The sequence below is a fragment of the Rhipicephalus microplus genome, chromosome 7 (assembly GCF_043290135.1).
Source record: "Rhipicephalus microplus isolate Deutch F79 chromosome 7, USDA_Rmic, whole genome shotgun sequence".
Classification (NCBI taxonomy): domain Eukaryota; kingdom Metazoa; phylum Arthropoda; class Arachnida; order Ixodida; family Ixodidae; genus Rhipicephalus; species Rhipicephalus microplus.
In genome coordinates, this window is record NC_134706.1 from 113,888,367 (window position 1) to 113,910,835 (window position 22,469).

The following is a 22,469-nucleotide window of genomic DNA, read 5'->3' on the forward strand; positions in this document are numbered from 1 at the left end:
ATTAAAATTGCACCAACACTCATTCAATTGTAATTACCATGTTGTATAACCAGAAGTATCATTTTATACAAAATATATGCAAAAATTACAATAACTATGTGAGAACTAGACAAAGCATACATGAAGGACACAGAACAGACTCTGCAAAAGCCATTTTGTGAAGCAGAAATAAAAGTATATGGATGACATACTAAATCACTTAACAATTCGAAACAACATCTATTGCAATGGGATGGTAACTGAATGCGTTTATATCTTTCAGTTCTCAAGTAACCCTGCGAAGCTTTAAGTGCTTCTTCTCTATTTTCGATGCTCGCTCTTTGTTGAGAGACTTCGTGTAAAAGTGAAGGCGAGTCAAGATAAAAAATGTCACAATGCTGCTACTCAGTGCCTTATTGTGGAGAGTGCAGCCTACAAGCGGCAAGTTTTGCAAAGAGTCCATCATTTCACTTTTGCAGTCCCTGTGCAGTTTGTTCCAACTAAACCAAAGTGGAAAAGAATCCTCAAGAGCTCCAATGAAGGGAAAGATCTCTTGTGACGGGTTCAGCAGCCCGCCATTGTCACAGAAAGCAGTGAACGACAAAATATCCTTGTCTGCATCTTCTGCTGATGTGAGGAGGTGCTCGAAGCAGTCACGGCACTTTGTTGTCAGGATCTTACGTCGGGCAACATATCCATCCAATTAATATGAGCTTGCATCGCTTGTTTGTTCTGGATATACATGGTCGGAGACTAATGAGGAAGCTTTCAGTGTTTTTGATGTCTCATCCAGCTTCCCAGAGTCTAAAAGAATATCTACATGGCTGGCCATGTCACTTGTTCCAACTAATGTCATGAGTGCTCCACCTGCACAATTTCCAGTGTCTGGAGCTTTCACCAAAATATAAAAGCTGAGGCAGTTTACTGCCGTCAAAAACTGTGCAGAAGTGGGGTGATCATTGCAGCCAAAAAATTATCGAATGATACCAAACAGCTCTTCATTGGGATCTTGGCTCAACCGGGACGTCAAAAGGTATTTGTAGCCAATTTTCTCGGTTAGGTATGCGGGAAGGTCCAGTGTACCTCTCAAAGTGACTCTGAGGCCCAGTGCTGTGCTGACCGACAGGAATCCTACCTTCTTACGTCCAGTGGCTGCTTCACATTCATCAATGTAATCAAGGGCTTCTAAAAGCATCTTTTCTTCTCTAAAAGCACCTTTTCTTCTGTTAGCTTCTGCGTGAAGCTAACAAACTTTCCAGTTTTATCACCATAGTCGTAAAATTTTGCAATTTCCTTCTTGTAAAAAGCTACGTAAAACCTCTGCACTGAAAAGGTGGAAGGCAAAGTTTAATTTCATTGTTTTGAAGTCATTAGGACGAACATGCTCTGTGGTAATTTTGGGCATTACCTTCCATGTGGTAGCACACGTGTCATTTTCATGAGCTATTATGATGGGTTTGACGTCTACATGCCACTCTGGTGTATTGTAGCCGTGGCTAACGAAACCATTGCGAATACATTTCACAAGGTGCGAGAAGCCTGACAGGAAAAAAAGACGCCGGTCTTCTTCACATGGATGAGGCATTGATGGCTTGATAACGCTTGCTGTTGCTCAAATGCCAAACTTCTGCCACATTGCAGGATTCCAGCTTTGCCCATCACTGGTAATATAATTAACCTTAAGGCCAGCATTTTCTGCTAGGAGCACAGCTTCCACGACTACCTTAGAAAGAAATGGTGCTCTAACATTGCCTTTGGAGGCAAACACAACAAGAATTCGGTGCCTTGATTCCGTAAGTGGTTGAAACATAATTCCTAGGTCATGGTCACATGTCTGAAATTTGTCAGCCTCGGCCGTGAATGGTCCAAGATCAACAAAGCCGTCAATTTTACCTGTGCCAGCTGCGACAGTGTAGTTCTCATCCAGCTCCATCTCATCTAGAATGATGCCACCATGACGTTCGAACTAGGTCATGTTCTGCGTCTTTTTTTATCCCAGAAAGGACAGTACCGTTGAAACCGATCCTGCCCTCGTATTGTCATATATACTTCCTGAGACAAGTGCGGCTAGGAAGCACAAGAATCCTTTCTCTCCTCACATGCTGATAAAGGCGTGGGCTTTTTGTGCGCATAATAATGGACTCCAGAAGCCACTCTGGGTTGTAACCCATCTCTTTCGGTGACTTGTGGTTTGCAGTTTCAAAGCATTGCAGCACCACTGCCTTCTGTTTTGGCGGGAGCTTGTTGATCTTCTTCCTCAAGACGCTTTCTTCCGTTTTCTCATTTTCCTGCTTCTTTTGGGCGATAGCCTGGTCCATGCTTTTGACTTCGGTTCTCAAACGGCTCACTGCTTGAGACTTCGCCCTCAGCTTCCTCGCAAGCTTCTTCTGCGTTTTGGCTGACTGGCATGACATATCTGATTTAGCAGAAGCCTTCTTAGGTACTTGCAGGAGATGCAGCACTTCTCAACGCCACTGAAAGCCTTCTTACACTTCGTGTGGTAAAGCCTTTCATTTCGCTTCGTCATTTTAGCGTTGCTTGCAAGAAGGAACTCTGCCGGTAGCCCTGCGCCAGAAGAAACCTTCATGCTGTCAACAGCCAGTAAAACTGAAGCTGGTTCACAATGCTGTTCAAGTGAAAGTTTGACACCACGCACAAACACTTGCTGTTCCACCCCGTTGCCCCCACCAGGAAGCAACACAAGCTTTTGTGCATGGAGGAGACCCATGTCAGGCCCTCCCAGACAGACACTATAAGCGACACAAACTGGTTCTTCGGAGAAGACGTGCTTGCCCCACTGATCCGAAGGAAGGACGATATTCCTGTATTCTACTCAGCTGGCGTCACGTGCAAGTGCTTCGCTGAATCCATCGGGTGACGACTGGCCGGACGACGACGACTCAACCGTTCGTGGCCTTTTTTGTGGAGGCTCAAGACGTGGATCTAACCTTTCCTTCTTTCCTTCAGCTGTCTTTACTTGTGCACCTGCTTGGACAAATACTTAGGCACGTTCGAAAAGATGGTTGGAATCGCTTCCGGCTTAAGAAACGGCCTGCTCCTATCCACGCGCACAATCTCACCTTGAATGTTGTGCTAAAAGTGACGCGACACAAACTGGTGGTCGAAGTGCAGTTCCCACACAGCAGCATTTCGTTCAAGTGACTTGTCGGCTCGAGGAATGTTCCCCTGCCACTTGCGGTATGTTTTCTCGACTTTCGGCACCCCGAAAAGTGACAACTTCTTCTTGCATGATTTGTATACCGTAGTGCAACCGGGCTCAAAACAGGGGCTTTGACAGCGGCTCATCCTAGAAAAATAGTCAGCACCTCATCAAATATAACTGTGATCAAGCGGGACGAAAATTCAGAACGAAGAGACTGAAATAACCCGCTGGCACCCACGTTTCGTGCGCTCCGCTTGACGTGTACACGACCGCAGGCGCCACCTGGCGGTTGTATCGCAAGGCGTAGACGGCGGTAGCCATAGGAGCCTTGAGGTGCTAATCACACTTTTCTATGTCAGCCACTGTAGTTAAACAGTGACCTTGTGAGATGACTTTTTCTTTAACACCCGTGAAGCCATCTGTCTGCATGCATAGTGGTCAGTATACTCAGTTCAAAATTCGGAGGTGCAAGGTTCGATTCGACGCTGGCGCACCTTTTATTTTCTTACGGGTGTTTGCTATATCGTTCTTTATACAATTGTTTTTATTATTTCTTTAGCGGCAGCTCGTTACGATCGTTCTGACGCTGCTTCGCGCTCCAGCATTGCCGGCTGGAGCGCGCCAGCGCCAGCCACCATACGCCACCATACACCATGTGCCACCATTTCCACCACCATAATCCACCAAATTGGTAGACGTTCTCTCTCTCTCTCTCTCTCTCTCTCTCTATATATATATATATATATATATATATATATATATATATATATAAGGGAAAGAAGTGTATATCTATTCTGTATTGTATTGGGTGTCAGAATTGTATATCTTCCTGCTCATGGCTGGTTATTTTTTCATCCACTTTTCTTTCTTCTTATTTACATTCCATTGGTTCAAATAACTTCCCCTGTACATTACTTGCCATCACTGTCTGTTAGATCTCATTAATATTGTGTTAAAACACGGAAAAACGAGCCCTTAGATATACACTTCTTTCCCTTATTTCATTGAACGAGGGTGTCGTACTGGCAGACTTGGTGTGTTTAGGTTGTATAAGAGAGACAATTAATCAGCTGCCCGCTCACAATAAGTTCACGTGCTACGTGACGCCAAACATGCGCATAAGAGTGTTTTCACACTCGTCGTTTGGCTTATAGGTGGCGCTGACTGTCACTCCTACTTCTAAATTCACTTATAAACTCAAAAATGTGGATGGAGGGAAGGTCGCTGTGGTAGCTAAGTGGTTAGAGCATCGAACGCGTTAATCGAAGGTCGTAGGTTCGTTTCCTGCTCACGGCTGGTTATTGTTTCATCCACTTTTCTTTCTTCTTACTTACATTCCATTGGTTCTAATAACTTCCCCTGTACATTACTTGTACTTGGCGTTACTCTTAGATCTTATTTATATTATATATATATATATATATATATGCGAGTTTCCTGTGAAAGTACAAGTGAAGCGTTCTTTTTTAATTTCTTTTTATTCTTTGTTCCTGATTCATAAAAATTACAGTTACAATTCACATTTTAACAATGTAACCTTTGTGAAAATTTTTAAAGTTAAATCTTGCCGGTCAAGTGAAAACTGCAGTTTATACCTACGCATTCCAAGTGCAGAACCTCAGTGCAGCTGTTAGGTTTATTCGTAGAAATTATACTCCTGCGTCTTTCTATATTCTTTAGATAGCGCGGCCCATAAAAAATAAATAAATAAATAAAATATATAACGCGGCCCATGTATGAAAATTGATTAGAAGACATTGATATCTAAAACGTCAAAACTGCTTATCTCGGAGGAAAACAAGGCTCAATTCTGGCACCGTAGTTATCCGCCACTGCCGCTAGCTTCCACCTGGGTCCGTCACCCCTATAATCTGAACTACAAAAGAAAAAATTCGGCAGATCTCAACTACCTCCTGAATTTACGTTATACGAAGCATGTGGAGGGAAGGCGACCCTGTTGTATTTTTATAAGTGACACGATATGTAATGAAATTGAATGTATATACAAGTTTTGCACTTCCGGACATATCTTCAATAGTCGGAGATGTTTATAAACCCTGTTTTTCGCACTTGTGGAACGATAAAAACAACAACATAGCTATAGTAACACTACAACAGATAAGCAGAAAGGAAGCGCGGGGCTCGCTAGGGTGGTTGCTCTGGACACTGCCGCAGTAATCAACTTCAGCGGATGACACCTACATAGAATTTACGTTAACCCTAGAAGATAGATAAGTCATAGGGGTAGATATATAATGTTTATAAGAGTGTATACTCACCACTGCAATCCCAACTGAGGTTTTATGAACTAGAAAGTCTATTTTAAAAGTTGTTCCAAGACCTGGAGGGGCTCCGTAGTATATAGAATACTTGACTGCTAAGGACATTGCTCGAGTTCGACTACAACTGTGATCCTGGAATTCATTCTTTCAATTCGTGCTGCCAATCCAGCTGAAGTTCGGTTTCTATTAACGCTCACGCTAAAAAATTACCTGTTTACTTTCTCGCCGTTCCTGCAAGTTAAAAAGTGTCAAAAAGCTTGTAGCACTTACCGCATACAAGTGTTGCAGGCCAGCCCGTGGGCATCTGCAACGTTTGGAAGACATGCGCGATGGCATTGTAACATTAGTCGTGTCTTGAGAAGCGCGTCATATTCGTCAAAGCATCTCAGCCTTTTATAGTATTTCGGGTTGGCGAATAGTGGAGAGCTTCATCACGAGTGTCGCCAGATGTAAGCGTGTAGATAGATAGGCAGGTAGGCAGATACGCAGACAGACGCCAAAAGTGTTTGCACTACGCCGAGAAAGACTTCGCATTTGAAAAACCTGACTAGTCGCTCTTTCTAGAAATCCTTGTAAGACGTAAGCGAAACGTGCCTTCACAGAAGTAGCAGAATGTTTACAAGAGCAAAAGCTGATCTAAGATCACAATTCGGATTACGCGCGGCGCTCTAGTTGTCCGCTGCCGCCACCACCGCCCGTGTCAATAAGCACTATCACGAGAAATAAGACAAAAATAACCTGGTATCAAAGACACAGTGCAGCTCCAAACCGGGTCCGCTGCATTCAGCCCAGTATTCTACCACAGAGCCACGCCGAAGCTTGGGACGTGTTCGCAAACTTGCCTTGGGCACACTTGTGATGGGAAATGATTGGTGGCATAATGAGTAATAAGGCGTTTTAAACAACAAAAGAACAAACAGGCGTCACACAAAGCGAATCACGTAACGAGTGGGTTGTTTAATGCTCCAACCTATTAGGAAAGGTTGTTCCTGATCACCTATTCACTGTGCCGCATACGAACTTCAGGCACAATACATCATCGTCGTCAGCCACTGCAATAACAATTGGCATAAAATTATTTGCAAGTGTTTCTCATGCTTCTCAGAAAATGAAGAAAAATATTGTAGAGGAAGTGATCGTACTACCCAGAAATTATAATTATTATTGCCGTAGTGGCCACCCAGCCAGCGTGCTTCTACCAGTTACCCAAAGAGTGTCGTTTCTGAAGACTTTCCTTAATTTAACTTTGCTTGTGGGGTCAATTTAGTTCGTCGATGTGCTAGTTCATGTAACTGCTGTAGTTGCGGAATCTGACTAGGTAGTATTTCTTTAGTATCATGAGCCTCTTTTTCTTTGCAACTTGATGCGACCAGTAAATAGTGGGTACTCATTGAGGCCTTATGATTCTTGCCAGGCAACGAAGGTTGTGGGATGTAATTAGCAGGAATACCTTGGAGGATCTTTCAACGCTGTTCTTCACGAACGCTTTTGGTTCACGACAATGCACGCGAAGTGATGAATTTGAGCCTCTTGTGTTGTTTGGACTTTCAATTGGCTGGATACTTGACAGCGCACTGTGACAGGTGGGATTTAGGCAGATATTACTTGTAAATGTCGGTTACTCTGCGCAACTAAAGAGCTGAGCTCATTTAATGCGTGAATCTGTATTGAAAAGTCTGCTGGGTCGAGTAACCTTCGAATTCTTCTGCTCTATTCAGGCCGTAGTGAGCGTTTTAGGCATGAGTTGGGTGAAGTGAGCAACGAAGGGGTGATTGGCAGAAGACCAGGTGGTGGGTCAAGTGTTCAAGACCGGGAGCACAGTCCGCGGGGTGGTTCCGTAACACGTGTCCTTTGATGCAGTAATGACATAAGTGTTGGTTTTAGATGAAGCAGTTGCAAACCGCGTTGCGGTGGAGGGTAAACTCTTGCTGCAAACAGATTCGCTGTCTTTCAGTTAGAGGGTGTTTTAATTGGTCTTGTCTCAAACGCCGATTCATTTTTGGTGTCCCAATGCGCGAGCTGTGTTTTTGACTGTGGCGACCGAGTGCGATTGTTTTCACATGGTTAGCAATAAGAAAGTCTTGATCATAGTCGTGAAAACGGGCGATCATCTTTTTTGATCTTTTGCCATGATTCGTCGTTTTCGAATATGTGTGTGAAGTAAAACTTGAAAGCCTCACCGCAGATGTAGTCAGTAAAGTTGATGACCATCTCCCGTTATGACCAGGATGCAGTGGTGGCGTGGAGCTCAAACAGGTTGAACCAGTCCTGTGGGGGTCCATCGTCGACTGATCCGGTGTACTTGGGGATTTCACGGTCATCTGATGGTGCTGTCATGATGCTGGTCTTGCTGTAGAGCTGGGATGAAATCGTGTGGTCTACGTTTGGTCACTGCGTCTTGCTGAGATGTTAGATGATGATGATCAGATGATGAAGTGGCTGCCAAAACTTCATCTTGTCGAATCGTGTGACGCTAGATGTGGGAGACGTGGCCTGGCTCATACCCCTGTTTATTCCTTATCTAACTTCTTCTTTCTCGGCCTCTATCAACCATCGCTTTATATGTCACAAACAAACACACACACACATACACATATATATATATATATGTATGTATGTATATATATATATATATATATATATATATATATATATATATATATTGAAACTGGGTGTTGAACCAGCATGAGTTGACTCGGCGAACGAAAGCTTTATTGAGCGCAAGGGCTAACTGAACGCAAGCCTGCGATCGCAGCAAGTCTTCTTCCTTTTCTATATTCGAGCTCCATGCCCACTGCTTTCGTTACAATCACCCCCGGGCGATGAGGGAGCTATCCTGGCGACCTAAGGACAGTTGTACACAGAAGGGTCATGGTATGGCTTGATCCGAGAGGTGTGTACGATTTCTTGTCCCCGACGGCGCTTGTCCGGAGATGCATCCAGCGGCTCGACCAGATTGTTGACAGGCGATGTTTGGCGTACAACTCGATAAGGGCCATGGTACCTAGACGAAAGCTTGTGGGAGAGTCCTGGAGGAGTAGAAGAAATCCATAACCACACCAGTGAGTTCGGAGCAAAGCTCATAGGCGTGGTTGACGCGTCATGGCGATGTTTTTGGCACGTCTGGTCATGTGACGTGACCGCACGAGCAAGCTTCCGACATTCTTCAGCATGCGCTGCTGCTCGAGAAACGGTAGTCATCTCTGAAGGGTCCGGTCAATAAGGAAGAATAGTATCCATTGTTGATGATGGCTCGCGTCCAAAAAGAAGAAAGAAAGGCGACAATCCATTGGTGCTTTGCGTTGCAGTGTTGTAAGCATATGTCACAAAACGCAGTATGCTATCCCAATTTGACTGGTCGGATGAAGCGTACTTGGCCAGCATATCCCAAAGTGTACGATTAAAACGCTCTGTCATCCAATTAGTTTGCGGATGGTGTGCTGTGGTAGTGCGGTGTATGATGCGACACTCGCTCAACAACGCTTTGATGGCATCGGAGAGAAAAACGCGACCGCGGTCGCTCAGTAACTCTCGAGGTGCTCCATGCCTTAAAACCAGGTTTTGCAGTATGAAACATGCAACGTCTTTTGCGGTAGCAGAAGGTAAGGCAGCTGTTTCAGCGTAATGCGTTAGGTGGTCGATAGCGACAATGACCCAGCGGTTGCTACTCGAAGTATAGGGAAGCGGACCGTAAAGGTCGATTCCGACACGATCGAAAGCTCGTGCTGGACATGGCTCGTTTGGACATGCAAGGGACCTGTGGCATGCTGAGTGGGCATTTTGCGTCGCTGGCACGTAAGGCAAGACCTTACGTAACGGCGAACGAAACGGTACCTACCGCACCAGTAGTACCGCAGCTGCAAGCGAGTGTATGTTTTTAACACACCATCGTGGCCACATTGCGGATCATCGTGGAACGTGGCACAGATGTCAGAGCGCAGATGTCGTGGAATGACGAGCAACCACTTACTACCCATCGAGCTGTAGTTTCGGCGGTAAAGCAGGTTATCCCGAATAGCGAAGTGTCCTGCTTGACGGCGAAGCGTCCTGAAAACTGGAGCGGGCGTCCGGTTTGAGAGCAAGTCCAAATGAAAAGAAATCCAAGCATCTTTGCGTTGCTCGGAAGGCATGTCCGAAATGCTGATGGCCAAGGCAGCACTGGTGGAGATAGGCGAGCCGACAGGCTCTGAAGCCAATGGCGAACGTGACAGGGCATCGGCGTCGGAATGCTTACGGCCAGAACGGTAGATAACACGGATATCGAACTCCTGTAACCGCAATGCCCAACGAGCGAGCCGACCATTAGGATCTTTTAGTGAAGATAACCAGCAAAGCACATGGTGGTCTGATACAATATCAAACGGACGTCCATATAAATAAGGCCGAAATTTCCGATTGCCCAAATAATGGCAAGGCACTCCTTTTCAGTTACACTGTAATTCTTCTCGGCTTTACTGTGAGTGCGGCTGGCATAGGCAACGACGTACTCGTCAAAGCCATCCTTGCGTTGGGCCAGTATGACCCCTGGCCCGACACCACTAGCGTCTGTATGAAGCTCCGCTGGAGCAGACGGATCGAAATGTCGTAGTATGGGAGGCGTGGTGAGGAGCCGTCAGAGTTCCTGAAATGCACCATCACACGCCTGCGACCACGCTGACAAATCAGAATTTGCGGATAGAAGATTGGTCAAGGGGGCGATAATGGAGGCGAAATTGCGGACGTAGCGGCGGAAGTAAGAACATAGGCTGATGAAGCTTCGAAGCTCTTTGATGGTGGTTGGCTTTGGGAACGCCGCGACTGCATTAAGTTTCGTAGGGTCCGGGAGAATGCCGTCCTTAGAAACTACATGGCCGAGAAATACAAGCTTGTGAGCGCCGAAGTGGCATTTCTTCAAGTAAAGTTGAAGTCCCGCCGTGGAAAAGCACGTAAGAACTTGCTCGAGGCGGCTGAGGTGGGTCGCCAAGTCGCTTGAATATACCACAATGTCGTCCAAATAACAGAGGCACGTTTTCCATTTCAGACCTCGCAGGATGCTATCCATCATCCTTTCGAAAGTGGCAGGCGCATTGCAGAGGCCAAAGGGCATAACGGCGAATTCATATAGTCCATCCGGTGTTACAAAGGCTGTCTTCGGGCGGTCACCCTCTGCATGGGCACCTGCCAGTAGCCGGAGCGTAAATCTAACGAAGAAAAGAACTCTGCACCTTGTAGGCAGTCCAGAGCATCATCGATGCGCGGCAGAGGGTATACTTCTTTGCGCGTTATATTGCTGAGTCGGCGGTAGTCAACGCAGAACCAGATGGATCCGTCTTTTTTCTTGACCAGAACAACTGGTGAAGCCCAGGGACTGTTGGAGGGCTCGATGATGCCACGTTTCAACATGTCGTACACTTGTTCGTTGATGACACTGCGTTCAGCAGATGACACACGGTACGGACGCTGTCTTAGCGGGGCTTGTTGACCGGTGTCAATACGGTAAACGACCGCAGAGGTTCGGCCTAAACCTGACTGGTCACGATCAAATGAAGAGCGAAAGCGGAGTAGAAGATTTATAATGTCTTCGCGCTGAGTTGGTGCGAGCTCAGAGTCGATGGCATCCGAGAATACGTCGAGAACATCATTGAGCGTGTTGGTAGGAGTGACAGCGCAAATTGGGAGCGAAACTGTAGAATCGGGTATAGTAGCCGAAAGAATGCACTCGTAAGGTTCGTTGGTTCCCAGGCATTCTCCACGTAGTAGGGATGACGGGCTGTCCGAGGGATCGCACACATAAATGGCAGCGTGACCGTTGCGAAAAACGACGACGGCAAACGGAAGCATGATATTTCGACGGCACGCAGATGGGACCGATGGCATGAACAACACAGGCGATTTCGGGGGGGGGGAGGCACACGACACCGAGACAAGAACAGCTGAGAAAGGCGCAATGTTACCGTCAGAAGCAGCAAACACTCTACACGAAGCGCCATCGTCGGGGTCATAGCACGGCACAGATAATGCGAGTTCGGAACGAGCACAGTCGACCAAAGCAGAATTTGACGAAAGTCCCATCCAAAGATAACGTCATGCGAACAACGGAATAAAACTACAAATGAGACGACGTACATCGCACCTTGAATGACGACTCGTGCAGTGCACAAAGCTGAAGGCTGAATATGATGGGACGTAGCTGTCTGCAAAGATAGGTCGGTAAGTTACGTGGTCACTTTCTTCAAGTTTCGGCACAGTTTCTAGCTAATTACAGATACGGCAGCTCCAGTGTCAACAAGTCCGTGCACCTTAATGCCATCAATTTAGAGTTCGAGTGCGTTCGGAGGACAGCAGTTAGGTCTTTAAATTTTCGCTGCCAACGCAGTTCTTGCCTCCGGAACTGCGCCCGTCAGTTTTCCCCTCGCGGTGGGCTGTTGCGACGTAACATTAGAGAAATAGATCTGCGAAGAGGAGAAGGCGAACGGCTTGAGCCGGATGGGCGGCAACCGGTACGTACGTCTAGAGGTGGATCGGCAGGAACGGGATATTGCGGCTGATTGGGCATGTAGTGTGAGGCCCCTGCAATGTCATGAGAACGGAAGCTGCGACGGCGGCAGTGACGAGCTATGTGACCTGGGATGCCACATGAAAAACATATTGGCCGATTATCCGGAGTGCGCCATTGGCTGACGGAAGGGGCACTTGTCGCTGAATAAGGTAGCGGAAACGGTCGTGCAGGCGGCGGCTTCATATAAACGTTCGGAGTTGTTTCTTATAAAGCCGGAGACGGGTCAGTCAACGGGTGGGCAGATCGCGTCGACGAATAAACGTGGCGAGTTGCTTCGTAGAGAGCCGGAGACGATGGAGCGCGTGGCCGAGCAACAGCGGCTGCATATGTTAGTGGTGCGGTAACTGATGGTGGAGCCTGAGCTGGCGGCAATGCTTCGGCAACTTGCGATTCATTGACCTGGCGAAGCGAAGGCGATAAGGGTGCCATCGGCTCGGTAGTTCTGGTGATTATAGATAGCTGCCGTGCGACCTCCTCGCGTATGAATTGCTTTATGAGTGGCTCTAAAGCAGAGTGGTTGGCAGTGTCATGGCGATAGTCGAGGGATGAGAGATCCGCGGTGTCTTGAGCAGCGCAACGTGTGGAAGCACGTTGCCTACGCAGCTCATCATAACTTTGGCAGAGCTGAATCACCTCGGCAACCGTCTGGGGACACTTCGCAGCAAGCATTTGGAATGCACCATCGTCGATTTCTTTCATTATGTTTTTTATTTTGCCTGCCTCATCCAGAGTCGGGTTGACGAGCTGGCAGAGGAAGAGCACATCTTCGATGTAGCTCGTGAAAGTCTCATCTGTTCTCTGTACTCTGCCACGCAAGCGCTGTCCACCACGAAGGCGGCGGACAGCAGGACGTCCAAAGACTTCCGAGAGGGTTTTTGCCAATTCTGACCAGGTACTGAAATCACTTTGATGATTCCTGTACCATAGTATCTTCACGTCGGTCAGGTAAAAATTCACATTTGTGAGCTTATCGGCTGCGTTCCACTTATTGTACGCACTCACCAGTTCATATTCGGCAATCCAGTTGTCCACATCTTGGTCCTCTGTGCCACCAAATATGGGGGGGGGGTCGCGCTGCCGGAGAGCGCCAGCGCAGAAGACAGGTATGGGTGCGAGACCTGGAGTGGCGGCCTGAGGCGGTCCCGGATCAGTCATCGCAGAAGGTGGTTGGAGTGTGCGGCTACGAAGTTCCAGGGTGAGGACCAGATGTACCCAGCACCTCCACCACTTGAAACGGGGTGTTGAAGCAGCAGGAGTTGACTCGGCGAACGAAAGCTTCATTGAGCGCAAGTGCTACTGAACGCAAGCCTGTGATCACAGCAAGTCTTCTTCCTTTTCTATATTCAAGCTCCATGCCCACTGCCCTCGTTACAATATATATATATATATATATATATATATATATATATATATATATATATATATATATATATGGCAAAGTAGTGTATACGTAAGGGCTCGTTTTTCCGTGTTTTAACACAATATTAATGACATCTAACAGACAGTAATGCCAAGGAATGTACAGGGAAAGTTATTAAAACCAATGAAATGTGAATAGGAAGAAAGAAGAAAGAAAAGTGGATGAAAAAATAACCAGCCGTGAGCAGGAATCGAACCTACGAACTTCGAATAACGCGCTCGATGCTCTAACCAGTGAGCTATCACAGTGGCCTTCCCTCCATCCACTTTTTTGGGTTTATATGTGAATTTAGAAGTAGGAGTGACAGTCAGCGCCATCTATAAGCCAAAGAACGAGTGTGAAAACACTCTTATTCGCATGTTTGGCGTCACGTAGCACGTGAACTTATTATCAGCGAGCAGCTGATTAATTGTCCCTCTCATACAACCTAAACACGCCAAGTCTGCCAGTACGAGACCCTCGTTCAATGAAATAAGGGAAAGAAGTGCATACCTAAGGGCTCGTTTTTCCGTGTTTTAACACAATATTATAGAGATCTAACAGACAGTAATGCCAAGGAATGTACAGGAGAAGTTATTAGAACCAATGGAGTGTAAATAAGAAGAAAGAAGAAAGAAAAGTGGATGAAAAAATAACCAGCCGTGAGCAGGAATCGAACCTACGACCTTCGAATAACGCGTTCGATGCTCTAACCACTGAGCTATCACAGCGGCGTTCCCTCCATCCACTTTTTTTGGGTTTATATGTGAATTTAGAAGTAGGAGTGACAGTCAGCGCCATCTATAAGCCAAAGAACGAGTGTGAAAACACTCTCATTCGCATGTTTGGCGTCACGTACGTGACGCCAAACATGCGACACGATACTCCCGTACACGCCGGATCCATCTGAGTGTACACCGATTGCCGAGACAGCCAGGCTTGCTGAAGAGTGTCGCGAGCTTGCCAAGACTTTTACGACGCAAGAGCAAGAGCGGCAGAAGAGTATTCGTGATGGCTCCACCACTTCTGAGCCCACGTTACTTCCTGGTGCGCTTGTATGGCTCTCGATCCTGACGCCTGCAGCTGGCCCCTCTTCCAAACTACGTCCCAAATACGAAGGCCCCTGCCGTTTAATCGAGCGCACCTCACCCGTCAACTATCTGATCGAACACGTTGAACAACTTCGGACATGCGCCGCCGTGGGCGCGACATCGTCAACATGGAGCGTCTGAAGGCATATTATGACCCGCTCATAGTAACAAGCTGTTAGGTCGCCAGGCGGCTCCTTCTTCGACCCCGAGGTAATTCTAGCGAAGCCCCCGAACTCTGAAATGGGTCGAACTCTTGAGTACCTTATAGTGGGGCTACCCAACAAAGACGCCGCTCACGCTGAGAGCCCGTGCTTGGCTCTGACTGTCGCCATTGTATATTCTCGCTCGTTGCCGGCTAATAAACGCCTTAACAATATATATATATATATATATATATATATATATATATATATATATATATATTTATATATTTATTCATATATTGGCATAGTGTAGGAGTGGTTGTAGCTTTCCAAGTAGATGCTCTGTGAGCACCACAAGCACCCCCTCACCATCATCAACAGCGCACCACTACAAGGGGGGAAAGTCTACTGGACAGCCAACACGCGTCCCTTCAATGCAGACGTCGAGACCAAAAGCACTACATGACTTGCCACTACACCAATTCTCAAAGGGAAGCCTGCCCAACTACGAAGCCGCGTCCCTCTATTGCGGACACCGGGACCGAAAATCCCAACGAACACAGACATCCTGCACTCAATGCTGGCCAGGAGCCCAACGCCGGAACGACGAAGGCCTGCCAGACATAACTACAATCCACAGACTTCATCTGGGTCGTATCTGCAACCAAAAGCAGATTGACCTCAGAAATGTAAGTCCTGCTCACCGCTTCTCCTTTGCAGTGCCACCTTCCTTAAAGTACGAAAACTCGCTGACAAACAAATCAGACAGGAAATGCATGAATCAATATTGCAATTGCACCTTGGTGATAGGATAGAGCCCAAGGGTATGACACTCTCCCTCACACCAGCCGCTACAAACCTAGATAAATACCGACCAAATAACATGAAAATTGTTTTCCTTGAGTCATGTCATAAATGAACGGAAATTGCTCTCCATCACAGTGATAAGCAGGTAAATAAACTGGTTGCTATGACCAACATTATTGTTCGCGATAACACTTTATCGAACGATGAAATCACCCGGTAAACTAAATTTGAAGAGAATAAATACCAAGCTATTATGACCACTAAAATTCACAAACTCGAAAAGAGCATGTCCCCAACCGCGCTTTTTTCTGAGATAATTCCATACCAAGACAACACCACCACCCAGTAAACTACAAACGCTACAAACGAGCACCCATGTATGAACACACCCTGTGACACTGTGGTCGTAAACCTATCGGACACGACTTTTTCGCATGAAAAAAAGGGTTATCCGAAAGACCAAGCTTCTACCCAACCACAAAATATTTTGACGAATTCCACTGGCTCGGAGACCTTGACAACTTGACTAGGAGCTTCAGGTTGCGCGAATATTTCTTGAACAAGCCTTCTAACCACGAAAACATTCATCGTAGTAGAACGAATGATTGGACACCAAACACTAATCAAGACAAGTGTCTGGACCTTTATATGACCGCAGTACAGAAAGATTTAGTACACGACTACAACAGACAAAACGGAAAGCGAGAAAACAAGAAAATCTGATAAAATAAGTATGAGAAGTTGGGAATCTTGGACAGACATAACAATAAGACCCGCTGACAAAGGAGGAGTAAATGTAGTCCGTAATACAACAAACTATTTACAAGAAGCATACCGCCAACTAGATGATGGATGAAAAACGTTTACTGGGGCCCTGAAGGATTCCACCCCCGTTTTTTAAGGGTAGGATCGTGGGCTGCTCCCACGTTGGGATGGGGAGGCCCAGCCTCACCGCCGCATCGTGGGCCTTCTGGACAACCTTGAGTTGTATGAGAACCAGGCTCGTGAGCATAAATGAGAAGAGTTTTGGAAAATGCATATTTTTTTTCTTTGTAAAGAGGGGCACCTTCAGAGAATGTGGTTAAAATCACTGCTACTGTGGCAGTCTGGACGAAGTTCTGAAAAATCGGAGTAATGGCTGTGGGTTACGAGGCTAGGGTATGTTTCTGTCTGAAGCATGCAAAGAGAGATGGCTTGTGGCCTAGACAACTTTTCGTGTGGCAATGGAAAGGACCTACGGTCTAATTGATAGTGCTTCGTGATCTCGTTGAAGGTATTCAAAAAGTACCTAAAATGAAAAATGGGGGCTGATTCCTCTGTCTGAGAAGCACAAGGGTCGGCGCGGTAAGTGAAGCCTCGCGCATTGGAGTGGGCTAGCTCATTGACATTGGGAAGGCCCCCGAACTTCAAACCAAGGTGGGCAGGTAATCAAATAATAGTGTGGTGGGTGAGTTCCTTGTAAGTGATAGTTCTAAAAACTTCCTTGCACACGAAACCAGAAGCAAAGGCGATAGCAGCAGATTTAGAGTCCGTCTAATATCAGTCCTTTGTGGATCGAGGAAAGCTAGTGCAATGGCCATCTGTTCTGCTTTGGAAAAAGAAGTGGTTCGAACCGACGCCGAGGATAGAATCTGACCCATAGTACCTACGAATACGACTGCAAAGTGAGTGGAAATGCCGTACTGGACGGCATCAACACAGCATGAAACAGACGAGTGGGTGTGAGCTTGAGCTAAAAGAGAGGAGGCTTGAGCGACGTGCCTGCCCACGTTGTACTGTGGATGCATATTTCGTAGAAGGGGGCCCACTTTGATGCGAGAGCGTATATAATCATCAAGTGGTGTATTTTACACTACGAGCGTCGGGGGGTTGACTCCAGAGTGAACCTGAGGCTTTCTCCCCGCTGGTGTGATCGAAAGCCTGGCAACCTGTGCCGTTTGTCGAGCCTCAATAACTTCTGGGTGATTCCACGAGAGATCGACACGGGCCGAAAAGTTGATATTTTAGATTTCATAGAGTATTTTATATTTCGTGTACCTCTCACCAGGTAGCCCAAATGTCAGCTTCGTTTTATGACTAACGCCATAACTTATGAAAAAAAAATATCAAACCTCACCAACACGGAGGCACCACACCAATTTCGTCACCTGTCTTTTCGAAAATTGCACATGCTATGAAAAGACAAATATTTTTGTTTCAAGGAAGATATTTTTTACTTAAAATGCATGTCTAATGAAGAATGAATTCTTACGGTTTCAAGTTAGTAAACCTTAAGAAAAATTAGCGTTTAAAAATGTTTAATTTTGCGACAGTTTAAAATAAGTTACGTATTCCCCATTTTTTTCTCCGAAAGGAATGCAAGCAGCGTTTTCAAACTTAACACATTTTAAGAATATAGTGTGTTCATTAGGTGCATATATTTATGCTGCGGTAGGGCAAATGTAAATTTTTATATATTGCCTCAAAATTCTCACATTGGCAAAAATGTACTCCACTGAAAGTTCAATTACAAAAAACCACATCTGCAATTTTTCTTAAAATCTCGTAAATAGACAACCGAAGGCCATCATGCGGTAATATAGAAAAACATGTTGCATTATTTTGTTTTTAGCGACAATATTCGTGGTACAAATCAGAGCTTTTTGAGAATGCGCTAAGTTGAGAAATCTAGAAATCGGAACGGAGAAGCGGCAATAAGCTTCAAACGTAGGTATACGTGACCGCATTTGGGGAAGAAAGGCTGTTTTAGCAGATAGGAATAACTATTTTGAACACGGTATTCTACAGTATCTGAATTCACTCTTATACGTAGAGCACTGAGACTTCTGATATGTGGTGCCTCTCCATAACTGACACACAGATAGAGCTGCTGTGACGGCCATGTGTTTTCAACACGTTGGGTAAGATAATTGAATGTTGAATGAATTCCTAAATGATTTATAACAAATTTCTATCATTTGGGGCACGAAGACTGCCGCATTAGACTGAAGAACACGCTTTAGGGCAAGTTGTCATCCGTCATCTGCTATACAGATCAGTTGCTATGCGCCGCATCTAGGAAGCACTGCTTTAGATCATATGGTTCAAATTAGGGACAAAGATTACGCCTCCCGTAACTTTATTGACAAAAACATTGTGAAATTCATTTCAACGTTCTATGCTTCAGTTTTGCATTCGCACTGTGGATACTTGCGCACAATATGCCAAGAACGTTCTTGATGTTTTTCCTTATGAGGATGTTCAACTTACTTCTCTCATGGATTTGCCACCTGTGCACAGATGCGACATAGTTTATGCGGCTCATCAAGAATGCATGAAACAGTCTGAGGAGGTCGTGTTCTCGAAGACCACCGGGACTGCTCGAAATGCATGAGATTAGTCGGATGACCCCTTCCACCTTGGAAGTCAGATGGTCGATCGTGCGGCCATTCTGTCCATTAGCCTCGATAATTATTCCCAGAACGCGTATGAAGTCCACCCTTAAAATACGCTGCTCAGATGCTGTGTGCAGCCTTGTGTCTATGTCGACGAGTGTTTGCCAGTTTTTTGGTTTGGGTCCTCGTCTCGTGGTTTGATATAAGAGAAGTTAGGACTTTGCCGGCCAGAGCTTGAGGCCCATTTCCTTTATGTAGACTTCAACACAGTAGACGGCCTCTTGAAAAGAGCTCTCCACAGAACCTTCCGAGCCCCCGACACTCTATATGGTGATGTCGTCCACGCAGATGGTGAACTTGATGCCGTCTTGGTTTGTGGGCTTGGCAGGAAAGCCGCACATTGCAATGTTAAACAGCAGTGGGGAGACGACTGAGCCCTGCGGGTTGCCGAAGGAACCGAGATCGAAGGGCTTAGACTCGAGATCCCCAAGCTGGATAGTGGGTTTTCTTTTCCTGAGGAACGAGCAGGTGAACTTGTGAAAGTTGGCTTCTAAGTGGAGAGAAGAGGTGGAAGCAAGTATGTGGGAGTGCGAGACATTGTCAAAGGTCTTTTCAAGATAGAGACAGAGAACAACTCTAACATTTTTCGTTTCCTGATCTATGATGTGATGCTTCAGCATTTTCATGACGTCCTAAGTCGATAGATGTGATCCAAAACCTACCATGTTGTACGGGAACAGGTTAGTCTTCTCTATGATATTTGATATCCGATCGTTGATGACATGTTTGGCGACCTTGCCTATACAGGAGGTCAGTGAAATGAGTCATAAGTTGCTAAGACGTGGACTCCGGCCTGGTTTATGTATGAGAATAACCGATGTCATTTTCCAGTGCTCAGGGAAAGTCCCCGTCTGCCAAATACGATTGATTTGTTTAGTAAAGTAGGTGACAAATCATCGTTTTAATTGCGTAGTGGCTTGTTTGTAATGCCATCCGGGCCGGAGTTCGCGCTAAGATTGTTTAATGTGATCTGGAGCTCTGCTTTCTGGAAGGGCTTGTGCAAATCTAAGGCTGGTAATCCCACGTATTGCACGTAGCCAGAAGGAGGCTCCTTACCGCTACCTGCGCAAGTTCGACGAAGATGTCCTTGAGGTGATCCTCAGGAAGATGTACAAGCGTGCCCTCGATCTCCCAATAACCACGTCCAACCAGCGCCGTATGGACCCGGGGAGGGTAAACACTTTCGTAAAACTCCGGAAGACACGCTTAACCAATGAGTAGACAAGACTTTCGAAGACTCCGCTGGGTCGCCACCTAGTAGCCCGACTACACATCAATCATCCAACAGAGATAAAGAAGCGCATACAAATTCTAGAAGTCTGGAGATACGCCCTGCACGTGCGCCCTCTTCCAGCCAACATGCCACGTGACGATCAGAGTGGCAGGCACCTTGCGTGGGCGGAGGCACTGGCCCACCACTATGGGAACAAGCACAGTGTCTTTTACGTGGAGGCCTCAGGCCCTTACCATGGGGGATGGTACACAGCAGCAGTCGTCCACCAAAATGCCGCGATGAATGGCCTCACGTTCAGAGCACAGGACATAACATATGCGGAGGAAGTCGCCATCGCACTAGCTGCCTCAGACCTGGACTCGCACGTCATCATTACAGACTAGAGAGGGGTCTGCAGAAATATTCAATGCGGGTATACCCCACACCAGGCGTACCGCATCTTACAAATCAACAATTACGTCGGAGCTCTCGCGTCCCGAAGTATCATATGGGCTCTAGCTAACATGGGTCTCGAAGGCAATGAAACAGCTGACGCCGCCCCCCTCGTACTCACTCTCCGGGTAACGCCTTCATACCCTTCCGAAATGAATCTCGAACACAATCCGGCCTTAACATTTTGAGAGATAACTGAATTCTATAGATTCGGCCATTCACTTTATTCTAAACCCTGTAATGGCATTACAAAGGTGGAGGAGCGTTCATTTCTCCGTCTTTACTCCAAAACAATGCTGTGCCCGGCAGTTTTTAATTATCTCGATCCTGCCTGTACAGCAAAATGCCCGCGCTGTGCGGAGAAGTGTTCAGACATCTTTCCTATGATGTGGGCACGCCAGCCAACCCCTTCCCTTACCGGAAAACCGAACCCGACCCGGGAGAACTAAGAGGCGCCCCTGTTCGGCTGCTTCGACCTGGCGAGCCAGAAGGCCCTGGTAAACCGAGCCCCAGTCGCGTTGGACGCCAATGGGCTTCTGCAATGAGAAGCCCACCTAGTGTCTGTGAGGGGTGACTCACACCGGGCCATCTCCTACATACTCCCTGTATATAAATAGAATAAAGATTTCTCTCTCTCTCTCTCCCTCCCTGAATAAAAATCTCCCCATGCAGTGCTGCAAATGTCGAATTTAGGAACCAGAGTTAAAGGCTGTACACACTTTGCACCGACAAACCTGTGTTGTTCTAAAGGTGGTTGAACCGAGCTTATCTATACTCAGCACACCATTTACGAAATTGTCATATATGACACCTATATAATTTATATGTGGCCACATATAGGTATATATGTCAGCATATTTGGCTTCTGTTTACTCATATATGGATGTATATCTGACGGGGTCGATTCATATAAGGGGTCAATGACAGCCATTTACGTATAGCGTGGTTTACCTATATAACGGGTCTTATCTGACCTTATGAAACATGGCAACACCATATATACAATATGAAGGTTATCCTTATATGTGTAAGTGCTTTGTTATATGGGATGAACAACGTATATGTATATTCCACACTCACTAACTCTTATGCTGATTATCATGTCTAACACTCCGTACAGAAAGGTAACCTGCTTATTTCCTATGCCAACAAGGGTATTAGGTATATATATTGTTTTTTTTTTGCAGCGGCAATCACAAAAGACAAACTTGCAATTCAGCTTTGTGTGCATGGTAGTTGCATTGGTGTAGTCTAACTTGTAACACGTTTTCTGTGGAATTCAGGTTTTCAACAATAAGTTGAAATTATTCTGACGTCATGATGGTATAAGAGAGCAGACATGTTTTAGAAGGGTTGAACCCTCTCAGCTCACAAAACGCATTAAGACGCCCGAAGCGCACTAATACAATCAAGGAATCCTATAGAGTTTTTTATAAAAAATGTCATGCATGCAATATATATTGTTCGCATTATAGCTTAGTTTCGAGGGGAATGTAACAAGAAATAGCAGTTTAAGTGCATGTTTAGCTTGCATGTCGGTGGACAAAATCGCTGATTATTCGCAGATTCTGATGAAAACTTGATCCCTTCATTTAATGAGATTTCTGTTAATCTTGTTTACCACCTTATGCAACTGCTTTCAGCTGCCATTTAAAACATTTTCTGAACATTTTGACGTTTTAGGGAGTATTTTTGAAAGAAAAAGAACGAATGCCAGTTTAACTCGAAGCCTTGACTATTCCTAAATTCAAGATTGAAGTTGTACTGATTGCCCTGCCGGGATAGCGGCATTTTCGATGAAGGCGGAAATGTTGTAGGCCTATGTTCTCAAGTTTGGGTACACATTAAAGAACCCCATGTGGTCAAAATTTCCGGAGCCCTTCACTACGGCGTCTCTCATAATCATATTGTGGTTTCGGGACGTTAAACCCCACAAATCAAACCAAAGGTGTACTGATTATTGCAAA